The 18,271-nt window shown below is 39.3% G+C and overlaps 1 long non-coding RNA gene across 1 annotated transcript; it reads right to left on the bottom strand.

Annotated features, from left to right (window-relative positions):
* Positions 1 to 941: 941 nt before the first annotated feature.
* Positions 942 to 17,992, bottom strand: Gm29461 (predicted gene 29461). Its single transcript, NR_151613.1, has 4 exons — positions 17,901 to 17,992; positions 16,474 to 16,565; positions 6,074 to 6,210; positions 942 to 4,796 (listed from the first exon to the last, which is right to left on the bottom strand). It is a non-coding gene; the product is annotated as a predicted gene 29461 (long non-coding RNA).
* Between the last annotated feature and the right edge of the window lie 279 nt (positions 17,993 to 18,271).

The following is an 18,271-nucleotide window of genomic DNA, read 5'->3' as shown; positions in this document are numbered from 1 at the left end:
CTGCTGGTTTTTCTTCTCTCCTCAATCACTGTTTATTTCATAAAATCAGCATTCACCTATCTCTTTTGATTATTTAATTTTGGGGGGATTTTCTTCTCACAAAGCTGTTAGCACAGCTAAACTCAACTCCGCATGCAATGTGTAAACACATGATAATGGCCTGCAGAAGTGTTGGATTGTTTATTCCACTCTGCAGACCTCATTGTTTAGATGCTGTTTCCCCTCCAGAGAAATCTCTCAGTAGGATTCCTAAAGCGGCTTCTCACTGCCTGCATCTTTCACTGACATTTACCAAATGCCCAGGCTCTCATAGAAAAAAAAAAAAAATCACGAAAGCAATATTCAAACTGTGACAGATTCTTATTTCTAAACAAGAGATGGGTCATGAGCTGTAGCTGACAAAAACGGTGAAAAAAAAAATGTTTTTAAATGAGAATTTCCTCAAACTTCACTATCTCCATCTCTGTGGCTGTCTAAAATTCTGCATTCTCAGGTGGGGACCAGAGGGTTGGTAAAAGCATTCTCTGGTTGAGAGTTACTATTCATTAAAAAAGAAACAATGGGCGCCATCCCAATGGAATTCTCCTGGCAGAATATTCAAATAAAGCATGCTTCAAGTATGGCACAAACCTTTAGAAATAAACAGCTCCGCATCCTCTTAGATGAGTCATGCGGGTTTTCACTTTGTCACAAGGACAAGCATGATGCAGACGGCCTTTCCTTCTCTCTTTATTCAGCTTCTTTACTGTTTTTGATTAGTTACCTCAGCTGAGACTCCTTGCTCGATGCAAAGGCTCCTGGTGGCTTGTCTGAGCCTGGATGTGTCAAGACAGAATATTCCTTCTAAGTCCAAGGCTGAGTTTTCCCACCCTGGCATTTGTCCCCGGAGTTCTAGATGTTGATGGGCAGTTATTTAAAAAGATGATTGTTTTTCTGTGTGATTTAAAATAAAGTTTAGCTTTATTGTGCCCTTTGTAATGGTATTTGTCATCTTATATTTAATAGCAGGCTGTCAGGCTGCTTTATTTTAAACCAAGACAAAAGACTACCATAGGAAAAATACAATCACCAAATCAAATATTCATGCAGATCCTCAGATTGAACTTAATTTATGAGATAACCTCTAAGATTATTAGTGTATTGTGGCCATACTTATGTTTTTCACTCTCATGCTTTGTCACTGTAGAGACATGAAAATGCTATTCATTGTTGCTAGGAGATGGGTGGCTATGGCAACAGCATGGGGCAGAGCCAGATGGAGCGCCTCAAGCTAGTCAGGGTTAGCCTCATTTTTTGATCTCCAAATGACTCCTCTGCAGTCCTGTGAATGAAGAATCAGCCTCTTCAGCTTGTTTCAAAAGATAGGCCACATGGCTTCTCCTCGCGTGTCAGCTGTCCCCATTAACAAGTGTCTTTTGCGTGTTTAACGATGTACTGTGAGGTTGTTGGAAAGGGAAAAGACACTGGATAACAAGGGGATTATCACTGTTTAACTGTGTTCTCATACTGTTATTAATCTAGCACAGATCTGGTGCCATATGTGGCTTGTCATCATTCCATTTAACTCCTGGTGACTCTCGTGGAAGTGCCATTCCAAGAGCAGAGGGGACATATGTTCCTAATTTTGGTTTGCTCATTCCTCAAAGATTTATGGCTATTCTAAAGTCATGAATCATCATCTTTAAGGCACCCTTACATTTCATCAGAATAGACTATCTTCTCTGGATCTTCTTTATGCTGAGTTTTGTGGATTCTGCCTTTAAGCCTAGTACTTGAAAAGTTGTAGCAGAAGGATAACCCCAAGTTCAAGGCCAGCCTATGCAACAAAGTGAAACCTTTCTCTAGTCCTCCCTTCTCAAAAATATCTCATCACACGGCTATACACAGTATGACAAGTTTTTTTTCAAAACCTTGGGGTGTAGTGAACACACACATGTTCCTCTTATAAACAAATAAAAATGTTAACATGTTAAAGTCATTAGTGTTTGAGTAGGTCAGTGTTCTCCAGAGCAGCAGAACCTATAGCTGAATAGTAAAAAGAATGCCTTAAATCAGCTTAGAAGCAGAGAAGCCCACAGTGACTCAGTACTGAAGGCTGGTACACCTGCAATTGGAGTGAATCCCACACTCATGGTCTCACACCAGAAGCCCACAACCCAGCACTCAGTCCCAGAGGCTGGTGCCACAGCAATCCTAACCTGGAGCTGCAAACCTTAAACGTTCCCGGAGAATGGCTAGTCCTTGGTCAGTGATGAAGCCTGGAAATGCTGGTTCTGCGATCCCTGGAGACATCAGCCATGGCTGCAATGGGAAACCCACTTGGTGTCTGAAGGTATGGACAAAGGAGAACAATGTTCCCAGTGCCAGGCTCTCTGTTTATCTAGGCGGCTCCCAGAAGGAACCATTCACACTGGAGTAGGTTTTTTCTCACCCACTGAGAAAATCAGGGCAATCCTTCAGGTGAAACTCCCTACTCACATGATTGTAATTCCTGACAAATTAACATTAAGACCAACCATCACCGGGGTTCATAGGGATGAATCTGGTTTTCTAAAAATATCCATTACTCATACTTTTTTAGTATATCATTGTCTCCCAAAACACTATATCCCCACACTCCTTACCATAGCAGATACCATTGAACCTGAATGTGCCAACTTGTAGTTCACTAGCCAATCAAACTGAATATGCTCTGCAAGACTTTCCTCTGGTAAGATCAGAGAGATTTCTAATTTCTTGTCCCTTTCAACTCTTCTACACCATTCCCTCACACAAAATATCGCTTCTAATTTATCTCTTTTTTGTTTCCTATATGCTTACTGGTTCAAATATTTATCAGGTACTTCCTATGTACCTGGTCCTCATGCCAGTTTCCATTAGCTAAAGAAGAGCATAATGAGAGTGAAAGACCATCTAACAGGGATAATATATCCATAAAAATTAACAATGAATGTCATTTCTTAGGTGTTTCCTATATGCAGGACATGTGTGAACACTATATTTAATGTTCATAATGTCATCATTATCATTTACAGCTAAGACTTGCTCAGACTCAAGACTAAGTGACTTGCCCAGTCAGGGAGGCAGAAAGCAATGAAACATACTACAGCGTAGCTCCATCTCCCTTCAAAAATGATAATTCCTTTATTGATTTGACATAATGGGATATTCTCAGTAATAAAATGTGTGTTATTCCAGGCTGGATGCCAGATAAGGAAGTGATGAATCCGTAAGAGCGGGCCAATGAGGTCATAGGCACTAGAACAGCTAAGCTGGTAAATAAGGATGTGACGAGTGACATGGAAGGAAGGGGACATTTTAGAAATAGGCATAACCTAGAACATCATTATTTTAAGCTTCCTTTAATTACTTTCAGTCCTTTCAGCCTCCCCATATATGAACCTATAGAGTGTGCCATAGACATCCCATTCTCCTGGTGGAACTGACTTTGAAGCAAGCACTATCTTGGACTCTGCACTACACAAATGTTGGATCAGTTTCCTTGACCATAAAAATATTTGAGAATAAAAATCAAACCTTTCAGCTATGTGTTTACTTTTTTTGTTTGGTTGGTTTTAGTTAGTTTGTTTGTTTTGGAAGACAGGATTTCTCTGTCTTCCTTTGGCTGTCCTGGAACTCTTTCCATAGACCAGGCTGGCCTTAAACTCACAGAGCCTGCCTGCCTCTGCCTCCTAATTCCTGCAATTAAAGCCATGTAGCATCACTAACCAGTTTAGTTTTCATTTTTTCAAGCACCAAGAGTTGTTTTCAGAACACAGCAGATGATATGCACAACCATATATTGGTCAAGTAACTTTTCAGAACGCTAACACGGCTTTATAGATTAGAAATTCTTTCATTCACTTGGCTCCTTGGATCTTCACGTTGATTATATCTAATAATAATCTAGTAAAGTTTGCCAGCTTACTGTTGTTAATTCTCACTTTATACTAGTCTGTTTTCTAAAAAAAAAGAAAACTGTAATAGGTATAATATTTAATTGGAAAATAATAAAAGCTCACTTTCTGTTATGCAAATGTTGAATAATGAAATCCATCTCCAGCTTAGTAGATATATGAAAACCCACATGTATACTAATACTACAAAGCTTGTATTGTAACTTTCTGTCTTTATGCAGTTTCATCACACAAGAACTGCAAGATAATTTACTATTGAACCATTTGCTAGTTCAACTAATAGCAAAACTTATAAATAAATAAAAAGGTAAAATTGTAATTAACTTCTATGGTGGCTACTGTTGTCCATGGGACATTCCTAGAAAAAACAAATTAGCAAGACTGTACATAGCAAGTGGGTACCTCCCTGACACCTGCTGCTTTCCTCAGTTGCAAGCCCTTGAGAAAGTTACTAACGGGATTCTGAAGGCATAAATGGTCCTGGACCTTAATCAAAGGCTGCAAGATAGACAACAAACTCAGATTTCCCCAACAGAAGTCCAAATACATTGTCAGAGCCCAGAGGGGTACCCATCATATAGTAAACTGCCTCCTCTCTCAGATGAAAGTTTGGTTTTCTTAAATGGAGAAACTTTTCATCCAATGGTCACAGGATCCATCACCACGAATAGATACTGTGAGTAAACTCAGATCCCTACTTGAAGCCAGTGATGAGTTGTCTCACTGGACACCACACTTGAATGTCCACTGTCATTTTTAGCTCATGAACCTGTAGAAAAATATCACAGAGCATTTCTTGCTAGAATCTGCAGACTTTGAGGATCTTCCATTTACTGAGTTCTTCCATAGTAGACCAGATAAATTCATCAATATTGATCACTGGAAGAAAGTTCAGAGAAAGTATAAGAGAAACACTCCTTTGTGAATTTTTTTAAAACATTGAGACTATCAGTGTCATCATGTGCCTGGCTTTAACACTGTCTCTATCTGGCCCACTGACCTGTTCCCAGTATCACCTACATGCAGTTCTCCCGTCTTGGTGTATCACTACAAAAAGAACTTTATTGTCTTTGTTGTTGTCTTGATTGTCTCCTCTGCAGAATCTTGTCACACTACTTGGTGCATAACATATGCTTCCCAAACATATACTTTATAGTAAATTAATGAACAAAATAGAGCCATCCCCTCCATACATCAGCACTGATAAAATGCAGTTCAGGGTAGAGCTGAGCATGCTGTCTCCAAGGGGCCCCTGGAGAGTCAGGCTATATATCCAGATCTTAGTCCCAGAAGAGCATCCAAGCATAGACTGTTTCTTCCTAATAAATTTCCTCCCCTCCCTCTCCTCTCCCTTCCCCTCTTTCCTTCCCCTCCTCTCCCCTCTCTTCTCTCCCCTCCTCTCCTCTTCCCTTTTCTCCTCTCTTCCCTTTTCTCCTCTCTTCCCTTTGGTCTTCATTTCCCTTTGCTCTTCTCTTCTCTTTCCTTCGCTTGTCTCTTCCATTTTCCTCTCCTCTCTGTTCTACACTCTTCTCCTGTCACTCACTTTCTATTTCAGCATCTCTGTGTCCTAATACCTGGACTCCCCTAGCTAGAATCCCACGAACTTGTATCCAGGGAAAGGAGAAACCAGAATCAGAAGACTGCACAATGGTGATAGCTCAGGTTTCTACCCCTGAAAAGCACCCCCAGCATCATGGCCATCAGCAGTCTATGGAATTCCAATAAGATCTCAGAGAAGCTCTGAGGTTATTTGGGTTATTCGGGCAGATTTCTGTTTATAGGCAACTCCCAACAGGCCATTGCACTGCCCAGTTAAGTCTTGATGTTCCTTTATTATGTCGAAGGAACAAAGAATTGACTGACAAAGAATTCACATAAAACAGGGTGCTACTCTGTTTTTTTATTTCGTTTTTGAGATAAGGTCTTCATGTTTAGCTCAGGCTATCCCCAAACTCATAATTGTCTTTGTCAGCCTTCCAATTTCTAGGTGTATATATGCCACCATGCCTGGCTTCATAAAAACTGTTTTAATGTTTGAAAAGTACTAAATAATTCCTTTCTTTTCAGACAATGGATCTCAGGAGTGTTTGTGCTGTTTTGTTCAGAGAGGAGATCGATGAGGACCCTCTATCCTCTCAAGTACTTTCTTAACTTACCTTATAGATTAATCAATTTGTCCTCGGAACCCATCTCACTTCTATCTTCTGAGAGATTTGGTTTTGTTTTATTTCATTTTTGTTTTCATGAAAAATGCACTGCTTTCTCCTTTGGAATCCCACAGCAGTAAGGACTTCTGTGAAAGGAGGTCACACAGTAGGCATTCATGTTATCCTGAATGTCAGTCAATGTTCTCCTTCCCAAACTTGCTTTCATTCAGTTTCAAGCTGCTATAAATATCACTTTCCACAAAGCTCAAAAGATTCTCTTTAAAGTGACTTGGCCACTTTAAAATCATTCATGTTTTAAAGATAGCAAGAACAAATAGCATTTCTTTAAAAATTGAGGAGATCCAACTTTTATGATGGTGTGGATCTGCTGTATAAATTATATTCTAAAAAGCCTCAATTTGTGTATGCCAACTTGATATTAGAAATAGTAAATAGAAATGAGCCTACTGTGTTCTCAGCTTTTTTCCTAAAATTCATGTGACAAAACATTAATCCACAAGTTGATATAATTAATAAAATAGAAGCTATGGGAGTGGATCTTGTCAGTGTCACTCTGAAAGTCACTCCGTTGGGATATGTCCCCCTTCAGCCATGTGTGGATACAATGAGAAGCCATGTACACAGCACGAAGCAGGTTCTTCCCAGTTACAGGCTCTGTGGCCACCTTGCTCTTGACATCCCAGCCTTCCAAGCTAGGAGAAATAAATCTATTGTTTCCAAGTCATTCTAGTCTCTAGATATTTGTTATAGACATTCATACTCAGAATTCTTTAAAACTCCAAGCACCACATTATCCATCCATTCCCTGTGTTTTGCCATCACCATCACAGTGAAGGACAGCATCAGTAAAGTCGTATGCTCCTTACGTCTTCAATCTGATCATGAAAGTTAAAAGCAGAAAAGACTACGCAAGAGCAATGCAACAGAGGTCAAACTGTGGAAGCTTCATGTTAGACTGAATAATTTGGTTAACAGTATGTTTCCTAATGGCTTGAAGATTACTATTTCTAACTTATAAGAAAGTCAGGGAAAAAATATCATCGTAAAATGTAAGTCCATAGAAAATACATTTTAAATTAGCAAGATATATTGTTAATAATCACATTGATTTAGAGTAACTTCTGAAAGAATTCAGGAAAACATCTGTATATTTTTTACCTTTTGTTGGAATGGAAGACAAAATAGTATGTCTAGTGGGTGTATGTGTGTGTATGCACATGCACGCACGCACATGCGCGCGCGCACACACACACACACACACACACAATTAGTATTTCAAGTTAGTCCTAATTCATACAGAGAGATTTGATTCAATGCGATATCTGCTATATTTGTTCAGTTAAATATGATTTGTTTGCATTCCTTGCACTATGGTACTCAGGAATGTGTATCGTTTACATCCTAAAATAATCTGCATGTTTCCCTTAAAAAAAATCCTGCCTCACAAGCCACTAAGTCAGTTAGTATCTTTCGAACTGTTATTAAAGAGCTTCTATTCACCACCCAATTTTCTCTTTCTTTCTCAATGAAATAAAACAGGACTTATGCATTTCAGTAAAATATTATATTACAATCTTAAGTAAAACTATAAAATAATCTAATCCAGTGTAAATAGAAAATCACCCTCATTAACCCTAACAGACAAACCACATGTTCTAGGTATAAAGCAATGTGACATCCATACTTTCAACTTGTTAGTGTCTATAAGTGTCCTGACTGTTCAGCTTAACAATAAAATCATGTGGCTCCACTTCATCTGACTGATTCTCAAATAATGCAGAAGTGTTCATATTCAGAAGCTAGTTGAAGAGTAACATATGCCAGCTAGGTGTGAGGCAGTTCTTAGATATCCTTTCTGCTCTAATAACCTTTTCATCCCTTATACTGAACATTTTGAACACATTCATGAATAAAGATATTTCTAGTCTCACAAGAGACAGCTACATCTGGGTCCTTTTGATAAAATCTTGCTAGTGTATGCAATGGTGTCTGCGTTTGGAAGCTGATTATGGGGTGGATCCCTGGATATGGCAGTCTCTAGATGGTCCATTCTGTCGTCTCAGCTCCAAACTTTGTCTCTGTAACTCCTTCCATGGGTGTTTTGTTCCCAATTCTAAGGAGGGGCATAGTGTCTACACTTCAGTCTTCATTCTTCTTGAGTTTCATGTGTTTAGCAAATTGTATCTTATATCTTGGGTATCCTAGGTTTTGGGCTAATATCCACTTATCAGTGAGTACATATTGTGTGAGTTCCTTTGTGAATGTGTTACCTCACTCAGGATGATGCCCTCCAGGTCCATATGCAACCCTATAGGTGGAACAACATTATGAACTAACCAGTACCCCGGAGCTCTTGACTCTAGCTGCATATGTATCAAAAGATGGCCTAGTCGGCCATCACTGGAAAGAGAGGCCCATTGGACACACAAACTGTATATGCCCCAGTACAGGGGAACGCCAGGGCCAAAAAAATGGGAATGGGCGGGTAGGGAAGGGGGGGGGGTATGGGGGACTTTTGTGATAGCATTGGAAATGTAATTGAGGAAAATATGTAATAAAAAATATTTAAAAAAATAAAAATTAAAAAAAATTAAAACAAAACAAAAAAAAGATATTTCTAAAGGCGATCTATCTTCATTCTACTTTCTAAAACCCAACAAAGTTACAAAGCACTCATGAGGTGGACACTTTAATTCAGAATGTTCATAGCAAGTTTTGAATAGAATAGATGCAATCAGACCTCCAAATGCATGTTGACAACTGCTCTCAGCACTGTACAATGTGATAAACACTCAAGTCAGAGAGACCAGTCTTCGTCATTTGCTAGCTAAGAGGGTTTTGGAGATCTTTACCCTCTGTCTTAGTCAGGGTTTCTATTCCTGCACAAACATCATGACCACGAAACAAATTGGGGAGGAAAGGGTTTATTCAGTGTTCACTTCCATACTGCTGTTCATCATCAAGGGAAGTCAGGACTGAAACTCAAGCAGGTCAGAAAGCAGGAGCTAATGCAGAGGCCATGGAGGGATGTTCCTTACTGGCTTGCTTCCCCTGGCTTGCTCAGCCTACTCTCTTATAGAACCAAGACTACCAGCCCAGAGATGGCAGCACCCACAAGGGGACCTCCCCCCTTGATCACTAACTGAGAAAACGTCTTACAGCTGGATCTATCGGAGGCATTTCCCCAACTGAAGCTCCTTTCTTGTGATAACACCAGCCTGTGTCAAGTTGACACAAACCTAGTCAGTATACCCTCTAAGGCTTTATTTCTTATATGGTAAATAGCATTGCTGGCAAGTTTAGCATGAGCTAAGGAAATGTAAAAGCACTTTCATGCTGCCTGACATATAAGAAACTACCAGGAAATGTTAGTTTGACCGTTTTGACCTCCTAAATACTATACAGACACATTCTTTTCTTATAGTTCTACTTCTAAAGTTACATAAACAGTTTGAATACTAATCTTCTCAAAGAAGATAAGTGGTCTTCTCCATGATTTCAACAGCAATGGAAAGTCCCTCTGACTTTGAAAGCAGTTGTTTTCTATGCTCATGTTTAATGTTTCTTTTAAAAAAAGAAATAAAGACTTTATTCTATAATTATACATAAATCCAAAACCATGCATCCCCTGAGTAGAGATAACACCACACTTTATTAATACCAGGTTTCTGAGGACTAGGAACAGGCACATTTTCTTGTGATTGATGGGAGAGTGTGGTGGAGAGAGCTCAAGAGGAAGTGCAGAAGAGTCCACTCAAGCTCCAAACAGATCATCAAGGGAAAAAAATTATCTCTAGATAAAAGATAAAGACACATTCAACAGCTATACTTTTTCCCCTTTTGGACCAGAAACTGCACAAAAAAGAGAAATATATGATCATATTCTCTTATATGAATGCATTGCAGTCACATTATTATCATTTTAGACACAGGTATCACTCTAGAGTCCAGGTGTGTCTGTAACTCACTCTGTTTTCCAGACTCGCTTCAAACTCCAGGCAATCCTTCTGATTCAGGCTCCTAAAGGATAGGCTTATAGCTGTGTATCTTTCATGTGATGATGGTATGGATCCCAGTTTCACTTGAGGGCATAGGGACATTCATCAAAGCAGGACATTTATATAACTGGACATGGTATCATTAGGAACATGGCCACTTCACGGGGTGGGATGAGATTATGTATAGGGAGAGCCGTGTCTTTAACATTCATACCCATAACTATGAAATTGTGTTTCTAGGTCTGCTTTCACCACAGTTTAAATGAAGAAAGGAAATAGAAAGGAAAGAGGAAAGGAAGGAAGGAAATAAGGAACAAAGGAAGAAAGGAAGGAAGGAGAGAGAGAGGGAGGGAGGAAAGAAGGAAGGAAGTAGAGGAAGAAAGAAAGAAAGAAAGAAAGAAAGAAAGAAAGAAAGAAAGAAAGAAAGAAAGAAAGAAAGAGAGGGAGGGAGGGAGGGAGAAAGAAAAAAGAAAGAGAGAGAGGGAGAAAGAAAAAAGAAAGAGAGAGGGAGTAAGAAAGAAAGAAAAAAGAGAGATAGAAAGAAAGGATGGAAGGAAGAAAGAAAAGAGAGAGAGAGAGAAAGAAAGAAAGAAAGAAAGAAAGAAAGAAAGAAAGAAAGAAAGAAAGAAAGAAAGAAAGGAAGGAAGGAAGGAAGGAAGGAAGGAAGAAATTGTTTAAGGAAACTCAAAGAAAGCAACAAAAAGTATTTGATATCACAGATTTCAAATCGGTTGTTTCTAACACCTTATACTCTGCAATGGCTAGAGGCTCCAGCAGATGCTCTGAAATTATTCTGTCCCCACCAGGCATTCAAAGAAAGAACGAAACAAAGGGAGGGAGAGTTTTGTTTTGCTTTTGTTTCAACTGCACATCAATGCCTGTTTGTGGCGGCTTCAGCCCAAATCGCATAACCCACTGCTTTAGTCAGCATGACAGCCCACTGGAAAAGTACGATGTGATTTAGGGAAATTCTGAAAGTGCCAAGCTGTCAGACCTAAGCACTTTCAGTCTTTGATTGCAGACTTAGAAAGAACAAAGGCCACACGTGTGCTCTGTATTCTAGACCAGCATTCTGTGGATACTTAGGGAATACTGAACAATAGCACTTGGTTGTAGAAAATCTTTAAATGTCCTCTCTGACACACGGGCTCAGCTCCTTAAACTGTAATGCATGTTTTATGTAAGTCTGTGTCTCCCTGGTGGTAAACTATTCTTCACCTTACACTCTAAAGTTTGTAAAAACCTGAACACCTTTCAGGAGGAGACTAAACACAAATTCTTCTTAGGGGCTTTCTCTGGCTACACCCTACAACTTGTTTTGTAATGAAAAATAGCATATTAATATCTATCTATTTATCTACCCATCCATCCATTGGGATTTAGATCGATTTTCTCAGCTGTGTTTTGACCATACCTTATCATTCTAATATTAGTGTCAGATTAATTTTAACCCAATGTATCTAGGCTTCTAAAAAGAATAGTTCAAGCAGGTAATTGAAAAAACTAAGATTATTGAAATGTGCATATTATTATTTCCATTACAGATAAGATGTTGTGTTCCTGAAGAGCTCTGATCTCTGCCATGATTTTATTTGGAGATAGAGACCAAAGGAAGGTGACAAGATGTAAATGGAGTAATAAGGTTGGGGCTCAATGCCAACAGGGCTGATGTTCTTATAACTGGAAAAGACAAAGAAATATTTCTCTCTCTCTCTCTCTCTCTCTCTCTCTCTCTCTCTCTCTCTCCCTCTCTCCCTCTCTCTCCCCTCTCCTCTCCTCTCCTCTCCTCGCCTCCCACCATGTCATCATGTGAGAAAATCTGAAAAGCAGAAAGACAAGCATTATCAGAAACCAACCAGTAGAGCCCTAATCTGTCATGGCTAGCCTTCAAAAGAGTGAGAACCAATACTCTAGTTATCACACACACGTACACTTAATATGTTTTCAATTTAGAGACAAAAATCTCGTGTTTGAAACCATAAAGAATCAATTTTTTCTTAGTGTAAGTGTAAAGAGAAAGAAAATGTTGCCACAATTCTTCTAAAAACCATGGGTAGGAAAATGTGTTTTGTGCTTTTAGAGAAAGACCATGAGAAAATGAAGCTACGCCTTATAAATTCTCGAAGGAAAACAAACGGAAGAATTTCAAAACCCAAACTAAATGGTAAGGTAAAAGAATTATTGCACACTATTTATTTTGTATTAAAAAGGAATTCATGGCAAGTTCTCATAAGCTCAAATGTAGATAATGTTAACAATCTGAGGTTGTGCCCCAATTGTAACAGCCTCTCTTACCAGTAGGGGGCAGCATGGCACATTGGATACCTCACTAACTGCCCCTTGAGGAACATGGGAGGGGTAGCTAGAAAGTAAACTATCAGACCAACACTAAGTATGGCTATATCACACAGGCCAAAAAGGAAATCTTTTTTTTAAATTTTTAATATTTTTATTATGTATTTTTCTCAATTACATTTCCAATGCTATCCCAAAAGTCCCCCATACCCTCCCCCCACCCACTTCCCTACCCACCCATTCCCATGTTTTTGGCCCTGGCGTTCCCCTGTACTGAGGCATATAAAGTTTGTGTGTCCAATGGGCCTCTCTTTCCAGTGATGGCCGACTAGGCCATCTCAAAAAGGAAATCCTAAGTTATGACTAAGTACTAGGAGATGCCAGCAATGCACAGGTCACAGGCTAGGAGGTGTCACAAAGTCCTTGCTGTACAAGCACAAGGGTTAAACTCCAATCCCTGCAGAAAAAAATACCTGTGATCCCAGGCCTGGAAAGGCAGAGACAAGAGAAACCCTAGAGCTGAGGGTGAGTCACTTAGCAGAATAAGTGAGCTCAGTGTTCAGTGAGAGCTCCTATCTCGAAGCATAAGGTGGAGAGTAACGGAGAAAGACACGCAACATCTACTTCTGCACACGTACGCGCGCAAGCATGCGCGTCCCCGCCCCCCCCCCCCCACAGCGCACCACACACATAGGATACATAATTCAAAACCTTCAGCACACCAATAGGAAGATGAAGGAAGAACTTAGAACGTGTATGCTCCCGAAGACATGTGGCATCAATCCCTAATTGTCCAAGGAACTCACTGAAATGTCCCACAGTGATTCAGGTTGTTCTGCTCTCCTTTCTCACAGTGAAAAATATCTCTCTCTTTCATTCAGTCTATATAAGCTCTCCTGAAAAGCAGCTCCCTAATACTTTGACTAGTAAGTTTACTAATCAATGATGCAGAGGTTGACACTCCCTCTCACACAGCAAACACAGAAGTAGAACTTTAAGTACTGAAAAATTGCAGAAGAAGACAAGAAAAGGAAAGAAAAGAAAAGAAAAGAAAAGAAAAGAAAAGAAAAGAAAATCGGTTAAAAAGTAAAATAGCCTTTACCCACCAAAATATTCTCAATGAACTCTTTAAAATATTGGACTTTATTTTAAATGTTGTAGGTAATGCAATTTTTTGTTTTGTTTTGTTTTGTTTTTTCGAAACAGGGTTTCTCTGTACAGCCCTGGTTGTCCTGGAACTCAATTTGTAGACCAGGTTGGCCTCGAACGCAGAAATCCACCTGCCTCTGCCTCCCAAGTGCTGGGATTAAAGGCATGGGCCCCCACACCCGGCGGTAATGCAATTTTTAATCATATAAATTCTTGCATGGGAACAACACAGGAGAAAGGGGAGAAAGATCCTGAGAGCTAGAATACCAGTACGTGGCTGTAAAACCGTCTCTTTTAGAAATGGCTGCATAAACAAGACCAGGACAGTGGCAATATTAATAAATAATATTAATGTCATAAAGGAAATGTAGCATGGAGTTCCACCTTCAGATGAGAACCTTCTAGGAGAGCAAGAATTAGCTTCTCCCAGGGATGAGCCCTGTTACTGATTATCCAATACGTGGTGGTCAGTCCTGAAACCATATGCACACAGGCAACAAAAATGGGCTCCATAGGTTGAATTTCTATATCTTTGTATACACATACATATTTATGTAACAATAATAATCAAAAAGAAAAGAAACTACTAATTTGAAAGTAAAAAGGCATAGGAGGGGTTGATATGGATGAAGGATGGGGAAGGGGAATGTGGTGTTATTCTATTTTAATTTAAGATTTATTTTAAAAGAAAAAGTACTCCTAAAATTCTTTCTATGTCTAGGAGTTGACATACATGATGGTTTCTATATGCTTGGGGCTGACTTACAAGTTCAGAGGTTTAGTCCATTATCATCAAGGCAGAAACATAGCAGTATCCAGGCAGGTGTGATACAGGTAGAGCTGAGAGTTGTACATCTTCATTTGAAGGCTTCTAGCAGAGTACTGGCTTCCAAGCAGCAAGGACTAGAGAATTTAATCCCACACCCATAGTGACACACCTACTCCAACAAGGCCACACCTCCTGATAGTGCCACTTCCTGGCCCAAGCATATATAAACCATCACAATATACAACATGTATGTATGTATGTATGTATGTATGTATCTATCTATCTATCTATCTATCTATCTATCTATCTACATATGAGTATAATTCCACAGTTATTGACATACTTATCTTCAATTGCCAACTTGACACAAACCTAGAGTCACCTCGAAAAAGGGAACGTCACCCGAAGAATTGTCCATCTAAGATTGGCCTGCCACCAAATCAGTGAGGCATTCTCTTAATTGCTAATTGACAACAGAGAAGGCCGCAGTCTACTGTGAGTAGTGCTTCCCCTAGCAGGAAGCCTGGGCCATATACAACAGGAAGTAGAATAAGTCAGAGGGAGAACGCAAGTAAGCAACCTTCCTTCTTGGTTACTTTAAATCTTTTTCTTTGAGTTTCTTCCTTGGGTTCTCTTGACCATAGCATCTAACCTGTAAGCTGAAATAAACCCCTTTCCTCTCCGAGTTGCTTTTGGTCATGGTGTTTATCACAGCAACAGGAAGCAGACTATAATGCTTAGTGTGGATATGGTAAATATCGAACAAGTCTGTAGTATTCTTCTGGCTACTAAAAAAGAATATAATTTAATCAGCTTCCACACTGGAACTATACCTTATAGCTTTACTGACATATAGAAATAACCACACAGTGTTTCTATTTATAGTTTCGTGTTGCACAGATTATCGTAACAGAGGGAAAATAAGCATATCCATGTAGTCATACACACAGCTTTGACCTTACACATAGAAGTGTTTGCTTTTTCTCCACTTAGAAATATTCAAATGTTTATTATGTGGGAAGAAGTGAGTTTCACTCCAGATGATGATGCAGGAAAAAAAATAATGAATTTGAGAAACACAGAGAGAAAAAATGGAATATGAGAAAGAGGGAAAGAAAAATAATAAAAAGAAAACACCAAGAAACAAATGACAGCAGATATAATGCTTGCCATGCCCGACAGGAGCAGGATTGGTGCTACATTTTTAGATAAGAGTTTGTGCATCTGATGATGAACATTCAGTGTCAACTTGACCAGGCTTAAAGATGCCAGGTTATCTGGTAAAACTAAGTATCTGCATATATCTCTGAGGGTATTCCAGACAGATAATCAGCATTTGAGTTGGTAGACTGAGTTACAGAGTTCACACTAACCAGTGTGGATAAGGTGTCATCTAATTCCTAGAGGCCAAAATTAGAGAAAACGGTGAAGGTCCCCTTCCCTGCTTAAACTAGAGTATCTGCCATTCCTTGCTGTGGGCATCCATGCTCCTGGTTCTCAGTACCCAAATTCAGTCCCCATTTTCTCCTCTTGGTCTAAGGTATGAAGTTGGAACTGAAACTATATTGTTGGTTTTTCTGGCCCCCTTTCAGCAGATATAATATGTAGCCTTCAGAATCTAGAAGTAAATTCATAATGAATATCCTCATATATATTTCTATATACCCTATTGATTTTGTTTCTTTGGAACACTCCAATACACATAATCTATGTCTGCTGACATCAGGCCATCTTAGTCTCTGGAACATGAGCAAGCTCTTGTGCTGGGATTAAGGAAAATTATTTCCTTTCAAGACTTGATTTCAGCCTGCAGTGAATTTTTATGACCAAGTTATTAACCCCTGAAAAATGGGATTTATAATGGAAATACTGATAGGTTCTTAATGGTAACTGTGCTGGCAGGCATCTATATATTAACCTTAATAGTGTCAATTTGTGAAACTAAAGTGATTGAAAACCTACTCACTTTGACTTCAGTAATCCCTGCGTCACTAGTTTTCAATATTACCTTCATTGGGATGATTTTTTTCTAGGCCTTTTAAAAGACTACTATCCTATATTTATGAGTAAGAGAGCTACAATACTATAGGGTTTTGCAAATATCACAGGGTTGGAACAGCATATTTATTTCCAAATGGCCTAAGATTCTGTGGTACTCTTCTATTTAGGAAATTTACCTGCATAAAAATTGTGGGTTTCCCAGCCATGAAGTCTTTAGCCGGAGGCCTTTCTCTTTTGCCTTTCATCTCTCCAGAGGCTCATTGAACAGCTGAAGGAGATAACAATGTGATTTCATGAACAGTGACCAAAAGGAAATATATGTATCCCTAACTTGGGTGGATAAGCTGACTCTTCACGCTGTCAGTAAAACTGCGTCTGGATGCCAGATTCTCACTGGATTGATCTCATTATATAACTCACTGCCTGCAACTGTATTCTGTTATGGCCTCTTTTATGCAGCCTGACAGCCTATATACAGATGTATCAGTAAATACATTCAGCCGATGCTTAAACAAACTGTTCCCTATCATCATGTTTATCAGGATAAATGTGTTGCCAGACATATTCTTCCGGAATTGATATTAGCAGAGCACAGCAAACGTCATCTCTCCTTCCTCAAGGGGCTCTTCTGATACCCTCATTCTGGCGTTTTAAAACACTGCACATGGTTGAATGGCTCCAGATGCGTTCTCTAACAGAACTTACAGAAACACGGAAACAGCTTCATCCCGTCAAGAATTATATTGTTTCAAGGCTATTCTGGCACAGAATAGAAAATTTGAAGGAATTTTGCCCCAAACCAATTGTGACATACAGCGTAACCAGAAAAATGAGGTCAGTGATTAGAGAAAATTTAGAAACCTCATACTAAAAAAGCTGGGGAAGTCATGGAAATCTTTTCTCATTGGGTGTGTTTCTCATGAACTACCAGAACAAAGCCGGGTGAACAGCTCAAGAATTCTGATCTGGTTCTTTTCAAAGACAGTGTATACAAAAACTAGCAATAGCATCCTGATGTGTGGCGTATGTGTACAAACCTTCCCTAAAATAGTATCCCAGGCAGAATATGCATGAATAACATTTTCCTTTACCCTTCATGAGCCAATAAAAAACAATGCAAATATTTTAAGTATCCACCCACCTTTCCATTTTCCATCACTGAAAAGCTAGCTTACCCTTTGCATTCAAGCCTCAAGCTGTGGCTGACAGCTATAAGCCCATTATATTTCAACAGCCATCTGGCAGCAGAGATTCAATCCACTGCTTCAATCACAGTGGCCTGGCTTCTCTAGCTCTGGGAATTACACTAAAGTGCATGATTTATAATGGCGTCACTGTCAAATTATTGTTGTTTAGTTCATCGAGACAAATTTTTAAACCCATGGGAGTAAATATGTCCTAAAGGGTATTATTTTAAAAGTATTTGAACAGCCATGTTTGCTCTGCAGCCTCGAATTAGTTTTATTCATAATACTAGGTTTTCTAAATATGAGGTAACAGAATAATTACCAATAAGCCAAATTCTTAATGTGCAAAAGGCCAAATTCAAACATTTTGTAGGGAAATGTAGTTTGGAATAAGAACAAGTTGCTCGAACACTCACCTTTTGTTTCATCACTTCAAATGATTGCATCTCACTCATTTGTCCTACTGTGGGGGTTGGACAAATCCTGCTTACTGGTTGCTCCTCATGGCTTGTTCAAGCTGCTTTCTTTCAGAGTCCCGGACCACCAACCCAAGGGTGGCACCACTCACAATAGGCTGATCCCTCCTCTATCAATCATTAATTAAGAAAATGTCCTGCAGGTCTGCTTATCTGAACTTATGAAGCATTTTCTTAATTGAAGTTCTCTCCTCTCAGATGGCTTTAGCTTGTGTCAAGTTGACACAAAACTATCCAGCAGGGTTCCCTTTGCCCTTTAAGAAGGAAATGAGGATGCTGACTATGAGATATGAGCATAAATTGATCCACTT

The sequence above is a fragment of the Mus musculus genome, chromosome 1 (genome assembly GCF_000001635.26).
Source record: "Mus musculus strain C57BL/6J chromosome 1, GRCm38.p6 C57BL/6J".
Taxonomy (NCBI): Eukaryota; Metazoa; Chordata; class Mammalia; order Rodentia; family Muridae; genus Mus; species Mus musculus.
Note: the sequence above shows the minus strand (reverse complement) of the source record. Positions and strands in the feature narration are given on the sequence as shown.